At 43.2% G+C, this 19,843-nt stretch overlaps 1 pseudogene; it reads left to right on the top strand.

The window, feature by feature from the left end:
- Positions 1-3,888: 3,888 nt before the first annotated feature.
- LOC136628760 (oocyte zinc finger protein XlCOF7.1-like) lies at positions 3,889-14,319 on the top strand (annotated as a pseudogene).
- The last annotated feature ends 5,524 nt before the right edge of the window (positions 14,320-19,843 follow it).

The raw sequence follows: 19,843 nt of genomic DNA on the forward strand, positions 1-19,843 counted from the left end.
GAGATGCAGATGGGAAGTGATAGAGGCTACGGACTGCTACAGAGATATAAATGAGAAGCTGTTACAGATGAACACTGACTGAGGACTGCAGCAACAGAAATGAAATCCCAAAGGACATTCTGTGAGGGGACAGAGCCATACTGTGCTAGGGGGACTCTTTGTATGTTATTTAAGGTATGTTTTATGTTATTGTGGTGGAAATGAACAGAAAATGGAAGAAAAGTTCAATAAAAAGATTTAATTTTAAAATAAGTAATAGCAGTAACTTTGTACGTCTTCGCCAAGTAGTAGCGGTCCATATGTGTGTCTACCCAAAAAAGTAGTGGTGCTTCTATGTGTAACCTCTGTGCTTCCTCCCTGTAAGTAATAGCGGTCCCCTTGAATATCTCCCCCAATAATAGTGCTCCCTTTGTACATCTTCCCCAAGTACTAATGGTCCCTTTTCGTACCCACAAACTAATTTTGGCCTCTGTGTGTTTCCCCAGTAATAGCGCTATAGGCTGTAATCACCCCATAAACCTACACAAAGAGAGAATACAACATCTGCTCTTTAGTGTCTCCTAAAAGGTTTCTCCTTATTATCTCCATAAAAAAGCGAGAAATCCCTGAGTAATGGGGTCCGAGATTCACTGAGACAGTGGGTAAATATATAAAAATAAATATAACTTGTATTTAAATATTTTAGAGGAACCCGCGCCCCGGGCACTATACACATATGGACATATAACAGTGTTCTCCCCTGGATATTTCCATATTTCCGTATCGCATTAGCAGATATCTGAGGTGAGAGGGCGTACTCTATCCAGGTGGAGAACAGAGGCGCTGTAGCGTGACTTTGGTCACAGAGAGCCCCGTAGATGGGTATCACACTGTGAATGTACCCTGACAGTGGACCCAACATGTTTCAACTGTACCAAGTCTCATCAGGGGTCTATGGTAAGAGAGGAGGTGTATGTTGAACACTTTATTATGTGATCTGTATAGGAGGTGGGGGTGTATTTGTCTCTGAATGTTTGCACTATCCCTGCCGTTCTGAAAACCTTTTGCATATGATGGGATTCTTAGGGTATATAGTTGGACCAAGCGATCCCTCAAATCTGGGGAGATCCCTGTTCACGCTTCACCCACTACTCCTGCCGCTTGCAGATGGCCTAGATCGCTGACTGGCAGTGCAGTTGGCAGATGTACAATGGCGCCCTCCAGTTATGGAGGACAGTAAAGCCCTTATACTATCTGCCAACACTAAATAAATCACTGCCTGTAATCACAAGTCAGCGATCTATTTATCAATTAGGCTCCTATAGCATGAAGGGGATGATGACCTTCAAGAGCTTCTCACCATTTATCAATGTGCTCCAATATCTGATCCACACCTCTCTCCCATCCATCCTTATAGTAGCCTCCTGTAGTGAAATCACTAGCATCGGCTAGTAGTAGGGTGAGCACAGCACATCCCATCTACAAGGGTCAGTCAGCAAGTCCCGGCCTCTGCTTGTATCAGCAGCACCGAGCGCCTGTCTCAGCATCTCAGGTGTAACTGGCAGGTGTAGCATTGGACTAAGGTTAAGTAGGAGTAACCCCGCCCATTTGCGGCATGTCTTATGACATCAATGACCAGGTACCAGTCACATGACACAGTCACAGCAATCTTGTCCATAATGGAGCAATGTGACTGCGTGTTGATATATTTCATGATGTCATCAGTTGGTTAGCACTCACCGATAAGCATCACAGACACCCAGAATATAATATATTAGATGGTACCACATATATATATATTGTCGAGGGTTAGTCTGCACAAACAGACTGGTCAGTGATGTTGTCCGGTTCCAAATTGACCTAAGTAGGAGCGCTCTTGAGAGTCAAAGTATTGAGCCATACACAGTATATGGTTAAAGCAATGAACTCTGAGTTTATTATTTGCATGTCTTGGCTTTTATAGCCAGTCCCCCTCATGGCTAAACAAGGAAAAACTCGTGATTTTACATACATCTGACAATAAACTTATGACTTGACATTTAGACTTGTGATATATGACTTTTAGACAAACACATTAATTTTAGAGAGAGCTGACAACTTCTTTGTGGTTAGGCCATCTCTTGCTAAATTTATGAACATCTGCTATGGTGAACTTCCTGATTTCCACTTAGATCAGACGTACAACTTAAGAGAGAAACCACAAGCCTGTTTCTCAATAGTCATGAGTTCTGTTACACATGAAAATATTTGCAATATATTCATTTAGATAAGCAACATATATTAACTCCTTCAGCCCCTCTTGGCCCCTATCATTATATATATATATATATATATATATATATATATATATCACACATACAAAGATGGATCACAGTACTCAAATGGTTGCTATATATTGCAATAGTGATGATTTATATTGGACAATCCCCTAGTCCACAGAGCCGTTCTATAAAAAACAAGTGTAAGACTGGATTTCGTTTAACCCCTTAGGGGCTATACTTTGAAGTCTACGTATCCATTGTGCTTCTTTCTTTAACAACATTTTGTCCCAGTCCCCCTTACCCTCTCATCGGAGGCTGTACTAATTTAATGGCTTGAAACTTTAGTTCTCTGGAGTCACAATTATGGTGGATATTTATATGGTTAGCCAAAGGTTTGTCTTTATTATGTCGAATATCACCCATTTCTTCTTTGAATATTGCCTTATTGTCTTTCCTATGTAATTAAGAGGGCAAAGACATGTTGCCAGGTAGATTACTCCAACAGATTTGCATGTCAAGTAAACTAGTAATTATTAGGAAATTATATAAGTGTTTTTGGTGGCGCAATGCTCCACACAGCTCTGCTACATGCACGCTACACACACACAGCTCTGCTACGTTGCTTTTGCATATGAGTTGCACGTGATTTACAAACTTTAGCAGCTCGCTGAGGAGTGAGTGCCTATAATTCCTCATTCACTGCAGAAAGAGGATTAAGGACCTGTGATAACATCACCGTCATGTGATCAGGGAGTGGAGCTAAGAGCCAGTATGTGTAAATTTGTGAGGTGTCATTTATTGGAGTCTCCACACAGGTGTGCAGCAGTCTGACTACCAGCTACAAACTGTATCCATAGCAACTGAGGCCGCAGGGGTATGTGGGGGATGTAGTCTGCCCATAATTCCCCATTCACTGCAGAAGGAGGATTATGGACCTGTCATGATGTCACTGTCCTGTGATCAGGGGGCAGAGCTAAGAGCCGGTAATAACATACATCACAGGTGCTGTCACGCTCTGCATGTAACTCACACATCTCACACACACACACACAAATTGGACGGACAAGTGGTCGTCGTTACTAGTTTGATTCTCGACCTCTAAATGCTTGTCATGACACGTTCCGATAATCTGCACTTGTGTTTCTTCAGTTGCCCTGCTTCTTTTGGTCAGGAGATCCTGTCTATCACGCACCATTACATAATTGTACGCTCTTTCCAGCACTTGCTCTGGGTATCCCCTATCCACAAAGCCATTTCTAAAACCTCTTAATTGAACTTTAATGTTACATTGCGCAGAGCAATTACGTCTCTGATGAAGATGCTGTCCCTTAGGGATGCCCTCTTTAAGGGGCTTCGGATGACCGATTATAATGTAAGAGATTATTACTAGCTGAAGGTTTTCTGTATTCAGCAGTTTTCAATGTGTTATCTGTTGTTTTGCTGATTTCTAAATCAAAAAAAGTAAGTTTGTGCTTTTGGATTTCGTGGGTTAGTCTCAGGCCTATACATCTACACAAAGAGAGAATACAACATCTACTCTTTAGTGTCTCCTAAAAGGTTTCTGCTTATTATCTCCATAAAAGGTATTTTCTTCTACATGGGATTATTTGTGGTTTTTACATTCGCTCATCTTCTTCCTATTCAGGTTCCCGCATCCCAGTATCGTCTGTTGGTATCTTCCATATGACAGTATTCTTCTGATGACCTTACCAAGGATGGATGGGAAGAGGAAGGAGATGGCAGAGCGTATATTACATCTCACCCTAGAGATCCTCTATCAGCTTACTGGGGAGGTGAGAGATACTGATGACATCAAATGACATCATTCTTATATACTGTATGATAACAGATGGACATAACTGAGAAGGTGAGGGACTCTGTAAATGCATGTAATCCCATTTATTAGTCCGTCTCTCTCATCAGAATTATACAGTAGTGATGAAGACCTCTAGTGAGCGCCGGCAGAACTTTGTATCTGAAGGTTATGGAAGAACCCTGAGCCCAATCACAGGGCCTTCAGCTCACTACCCGATACATGAAGACTTCAATGGGCAGAAGATCCTAGAACATGTCCACAAGATGACGGAGCTGCTGACAGGAGAGGTGACACTGCGGGGAATGGGGGACATTATACAGTAACAGGAGGGCTGTGGAGGATGACTGTATATTGTGTGTCAGGTTCCTATAAGGTGTCAGGACGTCTCCGTCTATTTCTCCATGGAGGAGTGGGAGTATTTAGAAGGACACAAGAATCTATACAAGGACATCACGATGGAGGATCAGCAGCCCCTCACATCACAAGGTAATCTATACATATGAAATGTCCAGACTGACTGACCAATCACAGGCAGCGCTCAGTTGTCATTCAATGACTGAGCATTGCCTGAGATTGGCTGAGTGCTCAGCCAATCAGACCAGCGCTTTCTGGGGGCTGGGATTTTTCAATCCAGAAGACGACTGCCAGGGCCGAAGAGAATTTTTTTTTAAACTTTTTTTTTCAGCTAGGGATGGTTTTCAGGGGAGGGCTTATATGTCAAGCACTTCCCTGAAAATCATCGCTGCGGGGGTTGCCTGTAACCCACTGCTTTCAATGGGGCCGCAGCAGCAATGGGATAGCATCTTGGACTTCTGCTACATCTGTGACAGCTATGGCAGGGGATTCCTTCATTCCCGCGGTGATGAAGGAATCCCCTGCCATAGCTGTCAAAATGACTCAAAATTGTGAAAAGTTTGAAGTTGTTATTCATGCTGAGAGAAAACCAGCCAATGCGCATAGATGACGCTTTAATGCACCTACAGCAAGCGAAGTGGCTCTGGTCATAGTTGGACAGTAGTTCGAACAACAAGATATTGTGTTACAAATCCATGATAACAGGTTGCAACGTATCAGTGAGTTGCACCATTTGTACAATGCTTTACAGTTTCCTCTGCTTTTCTGTTATGGTGGGGATGGTTATTCTATTGATATTCCTCTATCTGACCCTAAAACAAAGTATCTTCTTAAAAAACAGTATCTGCATTAAATTTTTATTCCTACCGCATCATGACCACCTGATAGAAATATTTACTTGATATGTACCCAAAAATAGAGACCGAGTGCTTAAATAATATTAAAAGCAACCAAGCACAACCCTGAGCAGACCACTATATACATCTTAACTCCTTAGTGACCAGCCCATAGTGTTTTTACGTCCTGTCCAAGTGGGCTTTAATCCCGGAGGACATAGAAACATGCTTCCTGCAGGGATTAAAGCCACGTTAGCTATGGACGTGACAGCTCAATGCTGTCAGTGCCCGCAGGTAGCTGACAGCATGGAGCTGTCATCCTGGGCTGTCATCCTTCCCCCCGGCAATGCGATCGGTGTATTCCAATGGATAGCGCCGATTGCATTAAAGTGAGTAAAAGCTAAAAAAAAAGTTAGAGATTCGCTGCCCTCATCGGATCCCTGGGGACAGCTGAGAATACTCACCCTGGTCCTCCACGCAGTCCTCCGCTGATCTGGTCCCCGGGGCCAGACACCGGCCTTCTGCGCAGGCGCGCGAGTCGGCATTACATCAGCCGCATGCACAGAAGGCCCAGAGCCGCTGGAAATTTAAAATCTCCTGGCTCCCGGCTCCTGAAGGTAGCTGGGAGGCAGGAGATGTCACCGGGGACAACGAACAATGGATAACGGTGATCACGGAAAAGTAAAAAAAAGTGAAACAAAGTTAAAGTTTCACCTCGCCTCATGGATCGGATCCATGAGAGGAGGTAAAAGTACTCACCCCCGTCTTCCATGATCTCCGGCGGCGATGTGCAGCTGCCGCGGGCTTCTGCGCATGCACTGATGTGGCGTGCATGTGCAGAAAGCCGGTGAGCCCGGGAAATGTAAAGTTCCCTTGCACCCAGCTGTCACAGATAGCCAAGTGCAGGGAGATGTGACTGGGGGCCAGTGTTTACGGTTCCATCAGATAACTGTGATCATATAAAGTTAAAATGTGTAAAAAAAAAAGTTTAAAAATTAAAATTTCACCTCCGCTTACGGATCGTATCTGTGAGGGGAGATGAAATTACATAACTAAGGTCCCCAGATTTGTCCCCCGATGGGGATCCTTATCTGCGGACCTTACCCCGGCTTTGGCGCATGTACCCATCAGTATTATGGCGGACGCATACACAAAAGTCACGAAATTTAAAATCTCCCTGCTCCTGGTGACCAAATGTCGCTGAGAGCCTGGAGATGTCACGGTGGGTTGCGGTATGCAGTTCCTGGTCACGAGATCACAGTTATCCAATGGATAGTGGTGATCACGTAAAAGTTTTTTAAAAACTTGAAGTTTCATCTCCCCCTCACCGATGCGATCAGTGAGAGAAGATGATACATCTTCCCGGAGGCCCCCGCATTTGAACCCCGATGCAATCATCCTCTCCATGGACCATTCCGGCTTCTGCGCATGCGCCTGCCAGCAAAATGCCAGACACGTTCGTAGGACCCGGGGAGCCTGGGAAATTTTAAATCTCCTTGCCCCTTACACAATTCCACTCACATTAGCGGGTCAGAATTACGTAATTCACTTGCAGAAAACAGAACACAGCAGGTTCTATTTTACCGCGAATATCCACAACGTAGAGCCCATTGTACTCTATGATCGCAGATATACCCGCAGCCCATACGCAACTACGTTGTGTATGGGCTGTGGGTACTCACGTCATCGTTAAGCGACGGCGTGGGAAATATAAACAGGAAATGGTGCACTGCGCATGACCGCCTGTGTGAGTACACAGTTATGCGCAGTACATTTCGTGGCCGTCCGCAGGGTCACGGCCAGGCTCACAGCTGGGATCCGCTGCTGGCCTCCACAAGCAGATTCCGCATACGGCCGTGTGAGCCCGGGGTTATTCAGATTGCTACCTGTAATACGTAATTTACAAGAAGCCCCGGGAACGCTCGCCTTCCTGCAGTTCCAGGAGCAGCTTGTTGAGCGTCTTCTGTGTGAGACTGACGCACCTCAGCAAGCTTACGAAGCCTCACAGAGCGCCACTTTTTATACCCCATCCCTGCCACTGAGGGCAAGAAATACCCCCCCAAAAAGCATGGGAGGACGACGGATACCCAGTTTTATTGCCCCATGTGCCCATCCCAACCAGGCGCCCGTAATTACCCCTGTATTCGGACGTATTACACAGTTTACATTATTACTTTTATGTAAGTTTTTAGGGAATGCCAAAAAGGGCGCGGAGGGGGAAGGAGGGGGGATTATTTTTAGGAAGTCCATTTTTTTTCTGCACAAGTGGGCAATGGGGCCTGGAATTTTTTCAATTGTGCCCTGAAATCCAACAGGTGTTCCCTCCATTATAGGCGTAGCCATGTGTCCTATAAGTAGATTAGGGCCACAATGGGTATGTTTCTAAACACAGGACAAACAGATGTATCTATTTTGGGGTGAAAGTCGTTATTTATATGTGTGCTGTACAAAAAAACCCGCTTTTAAAATGACACAATTGCCAAAAAAAATTTAATTTTTCCTTCTGCTTTGCTTAGATTCATTCAAAAACTGTGGGATCGAAATACGCAGTACACCCCTAGATGAATTCGTTAAGGGGACTAGTTTTCAAAATGGGGTCATTTGTGGGGATATCAATTATTCTGACACCTATGAGCCTTTGCAATGTTGGCTTGGTGCAGGAAAACAAAGTGTTCCTCGAAATGTTGATAATCAATGTTAAATTTGTACGTCTCCTAAATGGTTGAACAAAAAGTGAAAGCTTTTCAAATGTGCTTCCAGAATAAAGTAAACAGATGGAAATATATATCTTATCAAAAATTTGTACAGCATGTTTGCACATATTTGAGATATTACAATTGAAAATGTGAAAAAAATGACAATTTTTAAAAAAGTTTTCTAATTTTGGGACTTTTCATAAATATACACAGGTTCTATTGGTCTATTTTTACCAGATAAATGAAGTACAATATGTGGCGAAAAAACGATGTCAGAATCACTTGGATATGCAAAACCTTACGGAGCTTTTCTATGTTAAAGTGACACGTCAGATCTCCAAAATTTGGTCTGGTCATTAAAGCGCAAACGGGCTTGGTCGCTAAGGGGTTAAAGATACTACAGGGAGGCAGGATACCGATTCAGCTCAGCTTGTGCAAATGGTGGTGTTCCCGTCCTCATTCTCTGGTTCTCCTCGATATATGCATGAAAAAGCTCAACACGCCATGACCTATGTCCGTTATTACAGTCGACCTTACTTTTTCATCACGTTTACATGTAATCCCGGATGGAAGTAAATTACAGAGGTATTGCTGCCTGGTCAAAAGCCCCACGATCGTCATGACATAATAGTTAGAGTAGTAAAGCATTAATGGCATTGTTAACAAAGGGACAGTGCGTTGTGTAATGTATTCTGTTGAATGGTAGAAGAGAGGTCTTCCTCGTATCCACATTTTGTTGTGGCTACAACGCATTTCTCCAAACAAAATAGATGATGTTATCATTGCGGAGATACAAAAACCCAAATAGATCCTCTCCTTCATGAAATTATCAAGGCCAATATGGTCCATGGGCCTTGCGGTAATTTAAACACCAATGCACCCTGTATGAAAGAAGGTCGCTGCAGCAAACGTATCCTCTATCCCTCCTGAAAGAAACTCAAGCAGGAGACGACGGATACCCCCAGTACCGGCAAAGAACCCTGAAGCGTTGAAATCAATGAAGTAACCCTGGATAACCGCTGGGTGGTGCCTTATAATCCTGTTCTTTCATGTACATTTGTTCCTTAAAGTAACATGGAGTATTGCAGTTCCGTAAAATCTAGTAAATACAGATGTAAGTATGGTAATAAAGGCAGCGGCCCGGCTTCATTTGGTCTTGAAAATGATACTGTTTAGATCCAATGATATGAAAGTGGTCGATACTTTAGCAGTTTTGAGGCCTGTGGAGAATTCTGGCGTTTCCCATGCACAAATGGTTTCCGACAATCGTTCATCTACCCTTAATATGAAAAATGGCCAGCATATCTATTTTAAACCAACGGACAATAATAATTTGCTACAGAATGTTAACGGCCCCCAGAAAACCACACGTTTAGCATTTTTTGACCTATGCAAAAAAAAAAAAAAAAGATTTAGCTAAAACTCTTCTTTATGTGGAAGTTCCTTCTTATGTATGGAAAAGTAACAGATTTGAGAGGAGAAAACATGGCAATGACATCGGTGGCTGGCTGGAAGTAAAAAGGGATCAAGATTTGGGCAGAGTGTACACCATCCACCTTAATAATGCTGAGTGCTATTATCTTCATCTCCTACTTCATAAAGGGTCCAACATAATTCTTGGATTTGAAGACTGTTAGTATTGTTCACACGATATATCATTCACTCTGTAAATAAAACTAGGCCAGTGCTGGCGAACGTTTTAGAGACAGAGTGCTCAAACTGCAACCCAAAACCCACTTATTTATCGCAGAGAGCCAACATGTCAGGGGGCGGGGCTTATCACATCGTATAATTTTTGCCTCTGTCGTTAAAAAAAGGACACGGCTGTTTCAAAATAGACAGCATGCAAATTTTATAGATGCTGATCAAGTTGGTCTGACATGATCGACCCCTCATGAACCCATGCTGATGAAGAGTTATACCATTATTTTCCTTGAGGTATTCCAGGATGGCATCCCTAAAAAAACCTTAAATATTTTTCCAATTATTAAAGTGAGACTTACCGGCCTGTAGTTACCAGGCTCTCTTCTTGACCCCTTTTTGTATATTGGAACCACATTGGCAATACGCCAATCCAGTGGTTCTACCACGGTCTCAATAGTGTTCCGAAATAGTGGTCTATCACATCACTTAGTTCCTTTAGAACCCTAGGGTGTATTCCATCTGGGTCTGGCGATTTGTCGATTTTAATCTTTTATGGGCTCTGCATTTCCCCCTGAGTTAGGCAGGTGACATTTTGAAGGTGGTTCGTTTTATCTCCCTACATCTCTTTTTCCTTTGTAAAAACACTTGAGAAAAAAACTATTTAATAGATTTGCCTCCTTTCCCCCCCACCATGATATTTTGCGGGAAGGAGGCTGTTCATTTTCTCTCCCTGCATTTCGTATGACATTTCTTTTTCCTTCAAAACTATTTAGTTTTCATTTTACCGTTTATATAATTGAAAAATAGTTTAAGGTTATTTTTGCTCTCTTTGGCAATCAGTCCCTCTGCCTCCTCCTTGGCAGTTTTGATCTTTTCCTTACATAGTTTGTTTTGTTCCCTGTATGTTTTTAGCGCTTCTGCATAGTTTATATAGAGTAATACAAAGCAATGACAATAATCATCCAATTATCATAAATAATTAAGTGCAACATTTTGTTGCATATCACAATCAAGGTCTTCTGTGACGTTGTATGTATTAGTTTATTTCACATCCCCTCCACAAAGTGGTTCTAGTCAGCCTGTTCTGCTCTTCACCATTTTCACAAGTCTTTTAAGTGAACCATATTAACCTTGAAGGGTAATGTCCAGAAGTCAAGTGAATTTTATTAACCCTCAGGGATAATGGGCAGAACCAACTGCTATATTACTCCTACACCAGCGATAACTCTGGCAATAATTATCCCTTGTAAAAGGTACTTTTTAAAAAAATGATTTTTATTGAAAATTTTTCATTTTACAAAGGAATGTAACATTGAGATAGTGTATGTAGGCGTACATGGTTGAGGAAATTACTGAGATATACTGCCTGGCTGGGTTAATAGTAGCAGGATAAATCTAATCTGTTGGAGTCAGGTTTTCCCCTGCCGTTCTTTGTTGTTTTAGTCATAGAAATGATTCAAGAATCACAATGGCCTGGCCAGGGCCAACTGGCAAGGTAGAGGGGAGAAGGAGGGAGGTAAGGATGGGGCATCGACCCAAGGGATCCCCAAGGTTATCCTTTGAACATTATAGTTATAGTGGGGTTGGGGTGCCAGCTTCCAGTGTAGGAAGGGCATAATCTATCCATGGGGTCCAAGTATTTAAAAATCTGTCGTACCTGTCCTCTAGGATATAGATATTAATTTTTCATTAATCAAGTACCAATTTATTCGGCATTTAACCTCAGATAAATCCAATAAGGTTTTTGCCAGGATCGAGCGATATTTTTTTCGTGGCTAGGAAGAAGAATGAAACCAGCTTTCTGGAGTTTGGAAATATATTTGCAATCCGTTTGTATAGTAGGGTTTCTCATGGGTTTTTAAGCAGGTTATCATTCGTTACTGTATAGATTAGGAAGTACACCCTAATCCAGACTCGGGGGCAGGACCACAACCGTATATGGAACATATCTCTTGGGGAAGAGCATCCCTGGAATCAGTCTTTAGAGCGGACTGGAATACACCGTGTGTGCTATTTTAGTAGGGATTAAATACTAGCATAATAGGATTTTATACGTTTTTAGCATTAGTGTATTACAGGCCCCACAATTGGTTGATCTCCCCATGTAAAGGTACTTTACTTATCAAACAACTTTGACTGGAGCTAGCAGTTGTCATCTGCTTCAAACAACCAGCATGCACTGGCTAAGCAACAGGCTCGTCTCGCAAGCACACTTCATATTCATCCTACACCTCTGTGATGTACATGTAAGTCACAGAGGGGGAATGGGTTATTATAGAAATTAGCTTGAAGCCTTCAAATTAAAAAAAAAAATTATATATATATATACCGTACTAATATTATAAAATATCAAATATATATTTTCTTTAATTCAAGAATAACAGAAATTCATCTTGTTTGCAGATACCAGTACCAGGAACAACATCTGATGTCTTCAGATCTTACAGCAGAAGACTGCAATATTGCACAAAATACATTAGAAGAGCCCAATATTATCCCAAATAAGCCCTCAGCCCTTCACAGCAAAGAACCATCATCTGATCTTTCTACACAGGTCCTGTCCTCTGATGCTTCACAGACTGTTATGCTAGATAAAGGTTCTAGCCGTGATATTGAACATCAAAAAGCTCCCACAGCAGAGAAGCCATTTTTAAGTTCAGAAAGTAGAGGATGTTTTTTAGATAAATCAGATCTTGTTACACATGAGAGAAGTCACACAGGGGAAAATCTATTTTCATGTTCAGAATGTAGGAAATGTTTTAAAATGAAATCATATCTTGTTAGACATCAGAGAATTCACACAGGAGAGAAGCCATATTCATGTCCTGAGTGTGGGAAATGCTTTAGAGGGAAAGGGGATATTGCTGGACATCAGAGAACTCAAACAGGAGAGAAACCATTTTCATGTTCAGAATGTGGGAAATGTTTTGCAATACTATCAAGTCTTTTTGTGCATCTAAGAAATCACACAGGAAAAAAACCATATTCATGTTCAGAATGTAGGAAATGTTTTACATTTAAATCATATCTTGTTAGACATCAGAGAACTCACACAGGAGAGAAACCATTTTCATGTTCAGAATGTGGGAAATGTTTTGCAATACTATCAAGTCCTTTTGTGCATCTAAGAAATCACACAGGAAAAAAGCCATATTCATGTTCAGAATGTAGGAAATGTTTTACATTTAAATCATATCTTGTTAGACATCAGAGAACTCACACAGGAGAGAAGCCATATTCATGTTCAGAATGTGAGAAATGTTTTACAATAAAATCACATCTTGTTAGATATCAGAGAACTCACACAGGAGAGAAGCCATTTTCATGCTCTGAGTGTGAGAAATGTTTTACAATGAAAGTGGATCTTGTTACACACAAAAAAAAAAACACACAGAAGAGAAACAATTATAATGCTCAGAATGTGGTAGATGTTTTCCTGTTAAATCACAGCTTGTTAGACATCAGAGAACTCACACAGGAGAGAAGCCATATTCATGTTCAGAATGTGGTAAATGTTATATACTGAAATCACATCTTGTCAGACATCAGAGAACTCACACAGGGCAGAAGCCATATTCATGTCCTGAGTGTAGGAAAAGTTTTATGATGAAAGCAGATCTTTTTGTGCATCGAAGAATTCACACGGGAAAAAAGGCATATTCATGTTCAGAATGTGGGAAATGATTTACAATGAAATCATATCTTGTTGGACATCAGAAACCTCACATAGGCGAAAAACCATTTTCATGCTCAGAATGTGGAAGATGTTTTCCTGTGAAATCACTTTTTGTTAGACATCAGAGAAATTACAGAGGAGAAAAGCCATTTTCATGTTCTAAGTGTGAGAAATGTTTTACAATGAAAGGAGATCTTGTTATGCATCAGAGAACTCATACAGGTGAGAAATAGAGATGAGCGAACGTACTCGGTAAGGCCGATTTCGCAATCGAGCACCGCGATTTTCGAGTACTTCACTACTCGGGTGAAAAGTACTCGGGGGCGCTGTGTGGTGGGGTGGGGCGGAGCGGGGGGGGTAGCAGCGCGGAACAGGGGGGAGCTCTCTCTCTCTCTCCCCCCCACTCCCCTCTGCAACCCCCCCGATCACCCACAGCCCCCCGAGTACTTTTCACCCGAGTAGTGAAGTACTCGAAAATCGCGGTGCTCGATTGCGAAATCGGCCTTACCGAGTACGTTCGCTCATCTCTAGTGAGAAACCATTTTAATGCTCAGAATGTGGAAGATGTTTTCCTGTAAAAGCACATCTTGTTAGACATCAGAGCCCTCACACAGGTGAGAGACCATATTCATGTTCAGAATGTGGGAAATGTTTTATACTGAAAGCACATCTTGTGAGACATATCAAAGAACTCACTAAAAGTCATTTTCATATCATCAATGTGGGAAATATTTTACTCGTAAATCAAGTCTTATTGAAAATGACAGAAGTCACACAGAACAGAATTTGTATATTTATATTGAGAATGTGGAAAATATTTTACCCAGCAATCATATTTTGTTAGATATTAGAAGGCCCCCTCTGGGGCAGCGCCGATTTCAGGTCCTGAATGTGGGAATTGTTTTACTTTGAAATAAGATCTGGTTAGACATCAGAGAATCCACATGCGACAAAGCCATTTTCATGTTTAGAATGTGGGAGCGTTATAGCATTAAATTCATTCTTGTTAAACATTAACATCACCGTAAACGACATCATCTATATATATTTTTTTTAATTCGTTTTATTTTGAAAAGAGCATTGCAAAATACAGAATGAAGAAAAAAAAAAACTTATGTTAGGTACATCCTTGTTCATATATACTTATTCCGTTATGGTTAAACCGATGTAATCCTGTTACTGCATTTCTTGAGTTACTTTATTAAACAGTTATAACAATAGACTTTTCCAACCGATTCTGCTCTGACTTATTTCGGTCTTTAGTAGAAAGCGAGGAACACAAGTCTGCGGACACTTGTCTGTGGGGGGGGGGGGGAGAAAGAGGAGGAGAGGGGAGGGGGGACTGTAGGGAGGCAAGGGGGAGATGGGTCAGGCCTTGGGGCTCATTCCGTAGATAAAGTAGAATAGGAATCCAGCCACATCCCCCATATTTTTTGAAATTTGGCCGGGCAGCCTCGTTTTGATAAATCATTTTCTCATAAGAGGTTACGGTGTTTACCAGCTGAATCCAGTGTGGGATTGAGGGGACTTCTGTAGCCATCCACTTCGTGGCTATTACCTTACGGGCCAAAAATAATGCCTTTTCCAGAAAGGTGCGAGTGTGGTATGGCCACACTTCCTCCTCCAGCAGGCCAAACAGCGCCATCTTGGGGTCTAGGTCGATAGCCAGTGGGGGCGGTAATAGTGCGTTTATGAGGTCAGTAATTTCCGACCAGTACTCGTTAATTGGGGGGCACTCCCATATTAGGTGCCAGAAGTTGGCTTCTGGTTGGCGACATCTGTGAAAGGAATTTGAAGATGTATTGCCCATTTTGTATAAACGGCTGGGGGTAAGGTAGGCTTGGTGTGTTATGTATAGCTGGATTAATTTGTTGTTTACGGCGGGGGAAACTGCCAAGTGGGATTCGGAAATGTCTTGCCATTCCTCGGATGTGAGGGATGGAATATTTTGTTTCCATTTGTCGTATGCTGAAGGCGGGTTGAGGGCTATTTTAGCCGAGAGGAGGTGCGTGTATAGGGCCGAGATTAGTCCCTTAGGTCCTTGAGATTTGAGGATACCAATTGTGGGGTACTTGGATATGTGAGTTGAGGTAGGCGGGAATTGAGAGTTCAAAGCATGCCTCAGCTGGAAAAATCTGAATAGCTGAAGATGCGGGGACTGCAGCCTGTCACGTAGCTCTGTGAATGTAGGGAATACTTCATCTACGTATATATCACTTAGTGTGTGTACTCCCTGAGCCACCCAATATTGTGGATCTGGGACTGATTGTAGGGCCGCAAGACCAGGATTGTTCCAAAGATGGAGTTCGGGTATTATGTCCTGATATCGCTGCAGTGTCTTCACCTCCCTCCACACGCCAAGAGCTAATTTATGGAGCGGGACTATGTCGGCGGAGTTAGTGTATTGCGGGAATTCTAGAAAATTTAGAAGATTATTACCTTTTACTTGTTTCGCAAGCTGTTTATCTGCTATGGGCAGTTCTCTGTCTAAGACCCAGGCTCATATATTTCTCAATTGTCCTGCCAGGTAGTAAAGTCGAAGATCCGGGAGGGCCATTCCCGCTTGCTCTTTGGGTCTTTGTAGTATAGACAAGCTTAGCTTGGAGCGGGAGGAGCTCCATACAAATGAAATGATAAGGGAATTTAAGGATTGAAAAAAGTGCTTGGGAATGCTTACTGGCATGTGCTGTAGTATGTACAAGCATTTGGGTTGGATGGCCATTTTGATAAGGTTTATGCGCCCATCCACGGAGAGCGGCAATTTGGTCCATCTCTTCAGCTTATGTTTTATATTGTCCAGCAGCGGGTCTATATTTTCTGCTATGGCGTTATTGTGGTCGTATGGCATAGACATCTCCAAGTATTTGAATGTTTGAACCGGTTTTAGTCCGTACCTAGTGACACAGGGGTCGCTTTTTGGGCTGAGGTCTGTATATAGGATTGTCGACTTGGACCAATTAACATATAGCCCCGAGAAATTGGAGAATTTATCTATGTGGATCATAGCTTGGGAGAAGGAGTTTATTGGATCTGATAGGAAGAGAATTGTGTCGTCCGCATATAGTCCTACTTTGCTCTCGAGGTCTGCCCATCTAATGCCATTCACGTTGGGGGTGCTTCTCAGACAGATCGCCAATGCCTCAATGGCTATGGCAAATAGGGCCAGGGATAGAGGGCATCCCTGTCGGGTGCCTCTTGCCAGATGAAATTCGGATGAAGGAATGCCGTTTACAACCACGTTTGCACTCGGGGATTTATATATAGTTTTGACCCATTGCTGGAATTTAGGTCCAAATCCAAAGCGGACCAGACAGGCCTCAAGAAAGGCCCACTCTAGCGAGTCGAAGGCTTTTGCCATATCGAGCGAGACCAAAGCCCAGGGCATATTATATTGCTTGCCCAATTGGATGGCTGTTTGGACTCTGCGGATGTTTATTGTCGTGGATTTCCCTGGCATGAAGCCTGTCTGGTCCGGGTGAACAATGGACAAAATCACCTGATTTAGTCTAGTGGCCAGGATTTTAGTTAGGATCTTATAGTCGGCGTTTACCAATGAGATTGGATGGTAGGAGCCACAATCTATAGGGTCCTTCCCGGGTTTCTGTATCACCACTATGGAGGCTTTGTAGAATGAAGGTGGGAGTGTTCCGTCCATTTGGGCCTGGTTTAGTGTCTCAAGTAGTAATGGGGTTAATTGTTCACTATATTTACGATATGCCTCTATTGGGAGGCCGTCCGGGCCGGGCGATTTGTTAAGAGCCATATCCTGAATTATTTGTTGGATCTCCTCCAGCGTGATTGGTGCTTCCAGAAGCTCAACCTGTTCTGCGGAGAGAGTTGGGAAATTTAGATCGTCCAAGTAGTTCAGGATATCTGCCACTGTGTTCTGGGAGGAAGAGCTGTATAAGTTGGTGTAGAAGTCCTTAAAACAGTTTGTGATAGACGGGGCGTCAGTCAACTCCACCCCACATTGGTTCTTGATCTTAAGGACCATATTAGTATTATTTTCACGTCTGATGAGGTTAGCGAGCAGGTGGCTGGACTGATTCCCCAATTCGAAATAGTGTTGCTTAGTGAAGAATAATTTGCGCTTGGCTTTAGCGTATATTTGATGTTTGTGAAGTCGGACTAGGCTAAGCCAGGCTGTTTTATTGGCGTCTGTGGGGTTAGATGTGTATATTTTTTCGGCCTCCATTGTCTGGTTTTCTAGTTCTCTGTCGGCCTGGGCTGTCGACTTTTTAATGTGCGAGATAGCTGACTTGAGGCACCCTCTAACATAAGCCTTCAGAGTATCCCACTTCAGCGCAGGGTGGGTATTATCGCTGTGGGCCTCTAGGAATAGAGATATATGGAAAGGTGTTTGGTCATCTGGTCCAATCAGCTTCAGCCAGAAGGGGTGGAGCCTCCAAGTGGGTATTTATATTTTGTTGGGGGAATTTCAAGGTTAACAATATGGGGCTGTGGTCAGATATGCCACGTGGACAGTGCGTGATGTTGGAGAGGTATATTGCCAATTCTGCTGAACTAAATATGTAGTCAATCCTTGCCAATGCGTTATGTCCCGGAGAATGGCAAGTTAATTCCCGTATATCAGGGTGCCTAAACCGCCATAGATCGATCCAGCCGACACTTTCAATTAGCTGTCTTAGGGAGGAGCTTTGGGTGGGGGCCATATTAGGGGATGTGTGGAATCTGTCTACGGCAGAATCCATTACCCTGTTAAAATCCCCTAAACAGATCGCCCCCGCCGAGGTGGTGTGCGTATGTTATAGCGGACTGTAAGAGATGAAGGTTGTTATGGGGCGGATTGTAAATGGATAGGATAACATAGGGTTTAGAGTCTATTTCGGCAAGTATAAATATGAACCTTCCTTCAGGATCTCTACGAATGTTAATAGGATTCCAGCGCAGTGACCTGTGAATAAGCACAGAGACGCCCCTGGAGGAGGAGGTGTGGAAAGAGTGGGCCACCCACTGCACCCACGGTTTTGCAAGGGTATCGGCCTTTTCTTTAATGAGGTGGGTCTCTTGCAAACTTATGATGTGAGGGTTAATTTGCCTAATATATGAAAAAACGGCTCGTCGTTTAAGCGCGGTACCAAGACCCCGGATGTTCCAGCTAAGACATTTTAAAGACATTACTGGTTATGCGGACATATAATTTGAATATTGCCTCTATGCCCATGGGGTGAGGAGGAAGGGGAAGAATTGACAAGTGTAGGGGAGGGAATTGTGTCAGTGCAGACTTATTAGAAATGTTATTAGAGAGCAGATTACAACTTAAACATTTAACCTTTGACATCTTGCTTAATTTCGGCATAAATGTCAAAGACAACATGTAGGAAATAAAACAATTTAGCTACAATCTATATGGAAGTAGCAGTTGTTATACTAATGGGGGGGAATATCCCTATGGCCTATAGAGGGCTATGGGCGTCCGCCAGGTCCCTGTGGCAGTTCAAAGATGCCACGGCCCTACGCTTCACCGTCCATAGGTCAGAGGGGTATCAGTCGCATGAATTATGACTGGATTTAAAGTCCTGCCGCAGGTGCGGTGGGGTCAGTCGTCCTTCGGTGGCTCCGGGTGCATGTCCAACCACTCCAAGGCCTCGGCGGGAGATTGGAGGAAAACCACCTTTCCTTGGGTTAAAATGCGCAGGCGGGCTGGATATGCCATTGAATAAGGAATGCTTTCTTTAAATTTCCTCTTTGCTTCTATGAAGGTGGCTCTTTGTTTTTGTAGCTCGGCGGAGAAGTCAGGGAATATGGAGATTGTTGCGTTGTTATATTTCAATGGGCCCTTTAGTCTGGCTTGACGAAGCGCGGCGTCACGGTCTCTACAGTTCAAGATCCTTATTAGGAAGGGGCGCGGGGGGGCTCCCGGCTGTGGTGGTTTTGCTGGGACCCGGTGCGCTCTTTCAACTGTAAAATGAGTGGAGAAGGCTTCGTCGCTCAATAGAGATTTCAGCCAGGTTTCAGCGAATGATTCTGGGTGGGAGCCTTCTGGTTTTTCAGGTAGGCCTATTATGCGCAGGTTATTACGGCGCGATCGGTTTTCCAGATCGTCCGTTTTGGACTGGCAAAATTCTGCTACCCGTATAGCTTCTTTAACCGCCACAGAAAGGGGGCGTAGGGAATCTTCTGCATTGGAGATGCGGCCCTCCATTTCCTGCATTCTACCTCTCATGTTCTGTAAGTCTTGCCTTAACAACAAGACATCGGACTTTATCTCTTCTATTTTGTTGGTAAGAGAGGATTTGCAGGTGTTGATTGCCTCTAAGAGCTGTCGCATGGTCGGTTCTGGGGGCTGCCCCATTTCGCTTTCAGCTCTCTCATCTGGGCAGGTCGCGTCGCTCGCGGGGTGTGATCAGGGGTTTCAGTGCGGGCAAACTCTTTTAATTTTTCCGCTGCCGAGCCACTTTTGGCACGTGTACTCATGATGAACTATTGTTTGCAAATATGCTGGCTAACGGTTCCGGCGGTTTGATGCGACTCTTGCAGAATTTAGATGTTATTGGCTATAGGGTCCTTGCAATTGCGCAGTTGCAGTATCTGTTGGAGAGTAACAGTCTTTATCTTTT

Source organism: Eleutherodactylus coqui, chromosome 5, assembly GCF_035609145.1.
Source record: "Eleutherodactylus coqui strain aEleCoq1 chromosome 5, aEleCoq1.hap1, whole genome shotgun sequence".
Lineage (NCBI taxonomy): Eukaryota > Metazoa > Chordata > Amphibia > Anura > Eleutherodactylidae > Eleutherodactylus > Eleutherodactylus coqui.